This window comes from Triticum urartu, chromosome 7, assembly GCF_003073215.2.
Source record: "Triticum urartu cultivar G1812 chromosome 7, Tu2.1, whole genome shotgun sequence".
In the NCBI taxonomy this organism is placed as follows: Eukaryota; Viridiplantae; Streptophyta; class Magnoliopsida; order Poales; family Poaceae; genus Triticum; species Triticum urartu.
This window is the reverse complement of record NC_053028.1, coordinates 703069391-703080451: the sequence shown is the minus strand read 5'-3', so window position 1 is coordinate 703080451 and position 11061 is coordinate 703069391. Positions and strand designations below refer to the sequence as shown.

Genomic DNA, 11061 nt, shown 5'->3' with positions numbered 1-11061 from the left:
GTAAGTTCTTACTGTCAATTCCAAGATGGTTGACAGCAAAGATGAATTTTCTATATAATTCAATGGACCAAACAACATGCTGCCAGATATTCCTAAGCTCCTCGATGCGAATGGGTTTTAGGAGATAGTTGCAGGCACGATGAGTTATCTCCTTCATTACAGTTTTTGTCTCTCCATTCACAGATAACACTACATGGAAAATAATTGGTTAGCACTCACATTTTTGCCTCCTCAATCAGAAGTACAAACCATAAGATTCGCTGTGCTGAATTGACATTTTGCATATAAAAGAATATACATCCAGCAACTTTATATAAGTATACCCCCTAGGCTCCTATTACCAAGACCAGTAAGAAAATCGTGCGGCTATGAGATGGATAAAATTTTGCAACGTACTGATGACGGGGAGGTCCACTTCAAGCCCTACAAGCTCAAGAAGCTTAAAGCCATCCATGTCTGGCGTGTGGACACCACTGATAACCAGATCAAGCATGTCCCTGTTTTCCCGCGGCATCCTCAGCGCGATAACAGCCTGATTCGTCGCCGTCACTGGAAACACAACAGGTTATTCTTCCAAACTGGGTAACAATGCAACAAAAGGGAAATGGTCCTATGCATTTTCCATGATAAAAACCCGATGCCGCGTGCATCTATGTTATAAAAACGGAATCATAAATTCAGGTCATGCAATATAATGAATCTATCCATACAGGCATCATTTATATATGATGCGCAGTACACCAAATCTACTTGTGAGCTGTGACAACTACCAACAGCAATTTTATAGTGGTTGTCCTCGACACGGAACAGAGCAACTAAAATTGACTATGCCTGACCCAGTAGGTGGCTCCTAGACAATTACAAACCAGAACTGCAAAACAACATCAAATTTCTCACCGTGATACTGACAACGCCGCAGGAGGGTCACGAGCACACCTTGAGGCAGACCGGGTCGTCGTCCACGGCAAGGACTCGCATGCCGACGGGGAACTGGTCCCTCCCCGTCGCTGCCACGCCCCTCCTCACATCCGTCCTCATGAGGACAACAACCTCCAGAAAAATCCCCTCCCTCACTCGAAGCCAATTCGACAGAAGAACACCAAGACTTGACCCAGCAGAAGCACCAGCAGGGACAGCTCCTGACAGGCAAGGAGCAAGAACATGAATTTCACACAAGATGCAGAGGTTGGTGGAACTTCCTCAAGAGCGGATGCTAAAGAATTGAAATCCAATCCACCCTTACCAAGGTAACCTGGTGGTTAGGGAGTGGAGACAGATGAGGACACAAGTGCCTTGCAATCCCCTCTTCTTGTGGATGGCTGCGGCCAAGTGGACGGCAAACTACGGACGTGGCAGGAGCGCTCAGATCATGGACCAGCTGCAATGTGGCGAACAAAATCAGCCACACACACATACACAGAGAGACAGAGAGAGAGGAGGGAGGGACACACCTGGCAATGGCCTTTGTCGCCCGCTTCTGGTGCCACGAGCCAGGCTTGCCGCTGCTGCTGCTGCTGTAGATGCAGCCGTCGGGCACACTGCAGAATCGGGGGCGGCACGCCTTGACTCGTGCTCCTCCTGCCAATGCGCTGGACCAGGCACCGTGGGCAAGTGCAAAATGGAAACTGAACTTCTAGACCAGTATTAGGACTGGCCGTAGTCAACCTAGTGAACCTAATGTGTATCACATCGATAGGCTTGAAATAGCGTCTGTTTAGGAACACCAAAGAACAGAGAAGTTTCATATGCACATCCTTCCCTTAGTTGACCCATAAACTTAGGAAAAAGCTTCTCACCAATCTCAACATAGACGTGGTTGCCCTACCAAGAAACAACATGCATCAGTTACCAAGCAGAAAAGGCAGGAGAAAATTACAAACATAGGGCACGGGGGCTAGAGAAGCCATATACCTTGGGCATCCAAAAGGACCATGTCGGTGTCTTTCATAGGACCGTTATGAGTGGATCCACAATGCTGCCAGATACGCGAAACATACACACAGATGGTTAGGTTCCTGCTCCCCACGACAAGAGCCTGCAGATCAGCCATCACCATCTACAACAAAAGGACCAGCACCAAAATACAGCACCACCGTTAAACTCAGTAAATCTCTATGACATAAACCAAACCGCGGAATAAAGCAAATCCCAGTACACGCGGACATTCAAAATATCACCCCCATCGCATGAGCACATATTTATATAGCCAGCACTATATGTCGCCACCCAAAATGTCATCCAACTCACAAAAGCATGCCCAAACCTACCAAAATGAAGACTACCATCATACACAGACCTAGGTCATCCCCGCGGCCCGGAAGACCTCAGGGAAAACAATGTTCTTGGTCTCAGAGCCGCATTTGCCATCAGCATCTAATATAAGGATTTGCAAAGAAGCCCTCGACGTAACACGAGACACTGCCACATATAGCTGCCCATGCGTAAAAACAAGACCCTTAAGATATATACCAACAGCAGACAGGGTCTGTCCCTGGCTCTTGTTAATTGTCATGGCATAGCACACACGAACAGGAAACTGGCAACGTCTAAGCACAAAGGGTGCATCTCCCTTCTTTGCCAATAATTCAATCCTGGGGATATAAACGGTATCACCCACATGTGAGCCAGTCATAATGACAGCTTCGATAAACCGATCACCTAATTCTTTACAATCAGTCGTGTACCGTTACACAAACCATTTGCCTGGCTCAGGTTTCTAAGAAGCATAATCGGAACACCAACCTTAAGAGTCAGCCTATGATTTGGGAAATTTATAATTTTAGTTGCATTCAGGTACTCGATTGGATAGTAAACATCTTTGTCTCTAACAGAATCCGTAGAATCGTCAACAGAATCAGCACTCAAATAGTCTCTGCTATCAGTAGGAACCAATGCAAGAATATGTCCATTAATATCCTCAGCATGGTCGTTGGTAGGGGCTAAAATGGCTCTCTCTTGTAAATAACCAGAGTTCAAATAGTTATGCAAAAAATCACCATAGACAGAAGAAACAATAGCAGCTATTGGATCACCAGACGTACAAACCAAGAGGCCGTCCGGTATCTGTATCCAAGAAGCCTCGACCTCATCGCCTCGCCTTGTGACAGGCAACTTCCCTTCCCCAAGATCTAGCACCCATCTGCTAAATAAGGCAACATCCTTCTGTGCCTGGGTATCCGCACCATGCACACCCAAGCGCATGTTAATGGAAAGCGACAATTTTTGAATAGAATGCCACAATGGAGAATTCGTGATTGCCGCATCAATGATTTGAGGCCTAGTACCTCCCTCAACAACTGGTAAGATTTGTCTAAGGTCACCACCCAAGACCATCACTACTCCACCGAACGGAATATCCGCAAGATCTGGATTAGCCACAGAGAGGACATCACGCAAAGTTCTATCTACAGCCTCAAAGCATTTCCTGTGTGTCATCAGCGCCTCGTCCCAAATAACAAGTTAAGATACCATCAACAACTTACAAAGCTTAGAGCCTCTTTTAATATCACACTGTGCATTATCTTCAAGAAGGATAGGTATCTTAAAGCAAGAATGAGCAGTCCTCCCACCAGGCAACAACAGCGACGCAATGCCCGACGACGCAATAGTAAGCACTATCTTCCTCTCGCCCCTAAGGAAAGCACATATTGCACTCCACAGGTAAGTCTTCCCAGTACCGCCATACCCAGAGACAAAAAAAGCCCGGTTTCCCCGCCTGCACACACTCTACAATTGTCTTATAAGCAACCAATTGGTCCTCATTTAAACTGTCAAACATAACCAAGGACTGTTTAGACAGAGCACATGCATCATAAGACAGTTCCTCACGAATTAGACGATTATCATCAGACTGCTCACCTTCGCTAGAGCGAGACGGCAAGTTAAAACTTCTTATATCAGAACCATGTTTCAAGAAAACATCGGCCAACTCGTCAAGAAGCATGTTTCTCAATCTTTCAGGAGGAACATCATAGTTTGGATTACCCAGGGCACGACGCAACCCATGCTGGATATCATCGTACATGCTAGCGCAGTAATGTTCAAAGAAACCCATCTCATCCTTGATAGAACAATGTATGAGCATAGTCACAAATAGTTGTCTAAGTCGATGCCCAAACCCCCAGACAACCGCTTCATCAAACGCTATGTACCACTCGTTATCGTCTCCTAACAAACCATGCGCGACACAAGCTTCTTTAAAGGTGTGATAAAGACGACCAGCATATGTTCGGAGATCTTCAAATGACCTAGCCCCCTTAACAATCATCAAAAGCATGCGCAAGTAATACAACTCACCACTCAAAGGATGTACATAATATACGCGGCCAATCTTTTCACCCCTACCCCTTGGATGCCATGACCTACTTTTAGCGTCCCAGGTCCAAGCAATTGGAAAATCGCAATAAGTTAATGATCGGGCCTCTTCGAACATCTCATTCGCAACAAACCATTCGGTAAGCATAGTCTTTCGCAAGAAGTCAGAATCAACAATTTTCGTGAGGTCAGCACCAGCACGATAGTAGACAGTATTCATGCCAGGCATATAAACGGTCAGCCTTTGAACCGGCAGCATTTTAAAGTGTATTTCAAACCCAAATATGCGCCACAATGCATCATACTCACATATATACCGACATATCAGATACTCCTGAACCTCATCTACCGTACGACAACCAGATTTAGTCAATTTTTTTAGCCTTTCTAACATGACCTTAGAGTAGTCAGCACCTTTGGTCACATACTTAAAGAGATATTTCATCACCTTTGTCTCATTACACCACTCTACATTTATATGTCCCTGAAATTTCTTGAGCATTGCCATATTATAAGGAACAACATGCCTATTGTCAAGGTAATGACCATTTTTATAGACCTTCCGACCGTCGTCACGACGTCGATATAAGGCAAACCCATTATCATCAATGACAGTGGTATCTCTAAAATCTTTTGGGAAATATTTAGAACAAGCACCCTTTTTCATGCAGACACATTTATCGTTCATTTCACCACACGGACTGTGCATCATAAACTCAGAAACTAAAGCATATCCTAGAGGATCAAGCAATGCATCAGGTATTTCAGCAGATATTAATGAATTAATATTTTCAACACCAATCTCACCGTTACCCCCTCTTTGCCAGACAAGTATATGCGCGTGAGGCAGTCCCCGCTTCTGGAACTCAACGGTATACAACACTGAAAAAGGACATAAAAGCTCAATTAGACAGCCCAGCCAACAGAAGAAGTAAAACATCATTAAAAACAACGACCACACACACAGCACAGCAGTCACAATACCAGCCGTAATGGGGCCAAAAGCCAGGTCTGACTTAATCTCGTCCAAGTACTCTGTGAGCTTCATGTGATAGACCCTAACAACAATATCCGCCCTATCAGAAGGTGTCTGACCTGGTTCCAATGCACTGGTGATCTCAGGCCACTTGGGATTGCAAGTGAAAGTGGTAAATATGTCAGGGGCACCGTGCACCCGACAAACGGCAAGGCCATCATGGAAATTTTCATGGAAGTAACGACGACCGCCTATGTGACTGGAAGGTACAATGGTCCTCTTCCCAAGAGCATCACCATCAACACACCCATCACCTACCGCATCAGTAATACCCTGCATGTGCTCTGATCTAAGCATGTCCTGATTTCTTATGATATACCAAAGTCTACTTTCATCGATGCACGCACGTGCATCGACAACCGACTGAGAGGAGAGGAGACCATAACATATATATGGATTGGGCTGATCACCCTTGTAATGGCACATAAAACGATAGTAATCCTGCATGGTCATCCTATTCCGACTATTTGTGGAAGCATCACCACCCCCAGAAGGGTATGAAGAGGACGCCTCAACGGTCGGACTTCCAGGTGCAAGATTAGGATCTATAGGTCCATCATCATCTTCTTCTTCAGGAACAATCAAGTGAGGAACATCCACCTGGAACCCTCTCTCTCCATAAGGGAAAAGCAATGGGTATTGCAGAGGCATGAATGCAGTGTTCAGAGAAGATATCTGCTGCAAACCGTCAGAACAACTGCAAACAACAATATCCCGAGAAGATGCCTCTAACGTGAAGCCACCACCGACAACTAAAGCAGCAAGCCCAGTGGTTGTAGGCAAACTAAATTGTGGACTATCGCCCTCCGAAGGTCCAATAATACGAATCGAGATATCCTCGATGGGTTCATCACCATGATCCTCTATCATCTTACTTGCCTCCCTAAAGGTCTGTACCAATGGGTTAAACTCATTAAGCATGTCTCTAAGACCAACCACAATACTCTCATCCACACCCCCAGTAGGCTTATCCTCTGGATTTAAGGCATTCATCCTATGTCTAATCTCATTAGCTGGGTCATGTATATACAACTCAGCAAACTTAGGGGTATCATCACCGCTAGGCACCAACGAACCAATACGATGAGACACTTGACCACTGATCTTAAAAATCTTAGGTCCACGGCTGCCACCAAACGAGCGTTCAATGGTAGCACCCATCGAAGTGAAAGCGAACATACAGTTGTACTCACGTATAGTCCGGATGAATTTTTTAGCACGAGAAGTACCATCGAATCGAAGGAGCTCCCGGAGATAGGCCGGGGGATCCTTAAAGGGAGGGATATATACCTTAGCGCCTTTACAACAGCGATTATAAACCATCTTACGCTGTGTCCAGGATGACCTGGACTTTGAACACTCAGCAAACCAAAAGGAGGCACCACAGTATTGGCACAAGAAATCCGGAGGGCCGTAGTATGACCTATCTGCATAGCAAGCTAAACGGGCACAAAAAATAGAAAACTATCAACCACAAACCAAGGATAAAAGGAAGACAATAATCACATAGCTAAAACAACAAAGGCCTGGTTAATAAGTACCTTTAAGGGACTCGGCAAACTTGACTGAGAAACCTTGCCAATCCTTTGGCAAAGGCCCTTGAACAACAATCTCTGAAAATGCACGTAAAACCAACTAAGAGACCATACAGCAAAAAGCAACAACTAACAACAAACCAAGAAATCTCACACCTTCGCATCCAGGACGCCGCAATTTAATGGACACTTTCCGTTTTTTCCGTCTGTTGCGGTCTACCCCGATCACCTCCGCACTGACATAAACCGAGAAACCATGCCAATCCTTCGGCAAAGGCCGATCAACGACATGTTCTTAACAGGACATGCAGAACCAAGTAAGACAACACACAGCCAACAACAACAACCAACAACAAACTAAGAACTTTCACCCACCTTCGTATCTAGCGCGCCGAAACTCAACGCACATTTTCCGTTTTCTGCGATTTACCGCAGCCACGGTCGAGCTCAGAAAAGGAAACCAGCCATCACCCAACCACGTCGCAAACAACAAAATAAGAAATAATTATCATCAACCCCAAGAGAATACCCTAGGAGACAAAATACAAAAGAACAATGGATACACACGTACTTGTACGGCTTTGAGGAGGACCCCCAACAGGCTGGCGTGGCACATAACGTCTAGCAATCCCAGGGACCAACACACGCCTAGGAGCGGTGGCGTACCCAGGACCAGCAGAACGACCAGGGGCAGACACATGTATAGCAGCGGCTGCATGCCCAGAATCAGCACCACGACCAGGGACACGGCCACGAACACCCCTACCACTTGACCGAGGTATGGCGCCACGCCCAGCAGCAGGCATCTGCCGAGCGCCACGCCCACGCCTGGGTATGGGCTCAGCTCCAGCAGCAGGCACCCGCCGACTCACACCCCTACGCCTGTCAAGAGGCTCACCTCCAGCGGCAGGAACCCGGCAAGCAGCAACATGATCAGAAACAGGGGCACGCCCTCTATTAGAACCTCCACGGCCAGTGGCTCGTCCACGACGACCAGCAGACCGCCCACGGCCACGGCCACGACCACCAGGCTCAACCGTGGCTTGAGCATGAGCCGCAACCGGACAACGCGCCATGTCAACAACCCAACAGCATCATACACACACGCTGGACAAATAAGAAGCAAGAACCACGTAAGTATACATCAGAGCATAGCAGCGACACACCTTGTTTTAGAATGATTTATAGAAAAAGCATTTGGACATGACTGAGTAAAATGAAAGTGGAACTTGAAGAATAATAAACTATGAAAAGAACTCTTGAGAGACTAAATATCAAAATGATCGAGCGATTGGACATTAGTACCTTGGGTCTAGCTGCTTGTTAACAGAAAGATCCAGTGGAAGTGACCTAGTTATAAGATGTGCCTGACCTGGATAGATAATTTATAGAGAAAGATTATTTGTGGTGGATTTTGCAATGAAATTTCAAGACCGACTTTTACATTGCATTGCGGCGCAGCGCTGATTTCTCATCTAAAAAATTGCACGACCTATTAGAAGTATATGGACTATTTTCTTTGAACCATCCATTGATCTGGATCTGTGAATTTATGAGTAGGTCTTGTGCAAGGAATATACTAAGGTGTGTAGTTTCCCGCACGCAAAAGAAAGAAAAAGACCCATCTGCCTTCAGCTAGAGGGCGAAGCGAAGACGTTTGACTTTGATGTCAGGTTAAAGGTTCAGCGGTTGAGCGAACTGATGTCCATTACCAAGGGGTGGGGGGCATTTGCAAATAAATATAAGATGGAAGGAGGAGATATCTGCCTTGTCCAATAGGACATCAACAGTAGGAGGCTTATGTTCAAGATTTATCTGATTAGATCATGCCTTGTCCAACAGGACATCAACAGTAGATGGCTTATGTTCAAGATTTACCTACTTAGATCAGAGTGAGCTGTAAATAGCTAGATAAACTAATGTAGAGTGTAAAACTACACAGCCTTTACCTGCTATGATCCACCATATGGTGCTGCAAATACCAAACTTTTACAGAGTATACAACGCACAAAATAATCCACGTATCAGCGACGAATGGATAGAACTGGGAAAGAAACTGGACGTCAATGCATTGTTTAGAGCAAGTAGAAAATAATAATAAAGAAAATAGTTCACAGATGAAAATTTAACTGTTCTGATGACACACACTAAAGAGCACATCATATACAGTCACTTAGTAATTAGTAGCTGCCATTTCCAGAAACTTTGGAAACAGTAAACAATTAAAAATGTGAAATGGAAAGTATGATAAGAATACAGAGGCAAAAAGACCGAGTTAAATCGTCACATATATAAACAAGCAGCAGGATGAGTATAACATAGAAATGTTAACTGGTAAGGACTCATGAGAATTATCCGGTGGTGCTAATTATGGTTCAATATACTACTCCTTCATAATACCATGCAGAAAAAATTAGTACAGACTAAACAGCGTCAATAAGCACATTGTTCTTCCAAAATAAAAATTGTTGTAAGCAAATAACTATGCAATGGATTGTCCTGCCATATCCAGACATCAAACAGAAATCTCATCCTTCATCTTGAACCTCTACCTCTCACCACAAAATAGAATTTTTTGATCCATAAGATGAATATGTTGAACCATGGTAAATAGCTAAACTGAATCTAAATCAGGAAGAGGTGCAGATCTTGATATCATGGAGATTGATAATTGTCAAACATGTGTAAACAAATAAATGGAAGATGTATGACTAATTAGAGTAAATTATACAGTGATTAACCCAAGAGTAATATTTGCAAATGTTTGCAGTGTAGTTGATCATGATAGACTACACAATATGAACAGGTATTGACAATCACAAGGAGGTGCTACTGCTCTTTGATGCAACAATCTCTTATTCCTAACTTGTATTCCTTAGAGGCTTTTATTCAAAATTAATATGTTTCTGCTGTTTCAGAAGTTACAGGACACAAGAGGCACATCAACTATGGATCTGCAGACTGGGCTAGATAACTGTATGCTGTTTGTAAGAGGGACGCCATCAGAAGACATGCATTAACCTCGATCCTGGCCCAGGTATGTTAGAACTATGAACTATCAATCAGTTGATCTCAAAGGAACTGTATCGAGTAACTGCAATACGTCAGTTTACAATAAAAAAAAGTGAACAGCAAGCAAGCAAAATTTGACGGGGCTCACCTTGAGGTCCTCCTCGTCTCTGCAACGGGTGCTCAAAGGAGGCACTTTGTGCTCCCCGACAGCAACTTAGTGGCCGAGGTGAACTCGGCCTCCGACCGGCCGACGTAGCGCCCCCGAGGATTAGCCGCTTCCCCCGAGACCTTCCTCGGCACTGGATCGCCGCCGAGGAAGATCCAACGACGGCGCGCTCCGCCTGGCCTCCTCCTGCGCGACGGCGCGCGCTCTGTCGGGAACAGCAGCGTGGGCTTCGTCTCCTCCCGAGGCGTGATGCGCGAGCAGGACGGGAAGCGGCGGTGCGAGTGGCAGGCCCTCGATGGCGACCCCGGCGCGAGCAGAAGAAGCGGATGGGGACCGCGGCGCGAGCGGGGCGGCTAGGGTTTCGTGGGAAGAGAGGAGCGGGCGGGGAAGAGAGGAGCGGGCAGGAGGGGGACGAGAGTTCCAGCGCTCACTTCCTCGCTCTCACATCTCACGCCCTAGCGCTAGCGCTAGTGGACCCTTTTCCAACAAGGCGAAATACCAAAAATGTCCTCGGCGGGGCACAGGAATAACACGCGGTGGCAGAAGATATTTACTGCTCGAGCGACACTGTTTCGATCCACAGTAGCTCGACTCGATCCGACGGCTCGTACCTCTCCATCTCGCGATCGAACGGACGAAGACGCATCAAGGACGGGATCCGACGGCCAGGAAGCGCTAAACTCCAAGGAGGCTGGGTTACTCCCAGTATGTATCTTACGCGATATGCCATATCCATATCCATATCAAGTATAACAACTCATTATAACATAAAACAATCCTAAATTAAATTGATAACACAAATTTAAAGGAAAAATAAAAAATAAAATCAAAACCCACAAACCTTTTAATACCGGTTGGTGTCACTAACCGGTACTAAAGGGCTCCCTGCCCCGGAGCTGGCTCGTGCCACGTGGTTGCCCTTTAGCACCGGTTCGTACTGAACAGCTACTAAAGGGGGGGGGGGGCTTTAGTGCCCACACTTTAGTGCCGGTTACCGA

The 11061-nt window shown here is 45.8% G+C and overlaps 2 long non-coding RNA genes across 2 annotated transcripts; both read right to left on the bottom strand.

The window, feature by feature from the left end:
* Positions 1-6312: 6312 nt before the first annotated feature.
* On the bottom strand, positions 6313-7107 carry LOC125524461. Its single transcript, XR_007290759.1, has 3 exons — positions 7042-7107; positions 6892-6963; positions 6313-6789 (listed from the first exon to the last, which is right to left on the bottom strand). It is a non-coding gene; the product is annotated as an uncharacterized LOC125524461 (long non-coding RNA).
* A 949-nt stretch (positions 7108-8056) lies between these two features.
* On the bottom strand, positions 8057-10123 carry LOC125524462. The gene is made up of 3 exons (XR_007290760.1): positions 10046-10123; positions 8835-8929; positions 8057-8257 (listed from the first exon to the last, which is right to left on the bottom strand). It is a non-coding gene; the product is annotated as an uncharacterized LOC125524462 (long non-coding RNA).
* Between the last annotated feature and the right edge of the window lie 938 nt (positions 10124-11061).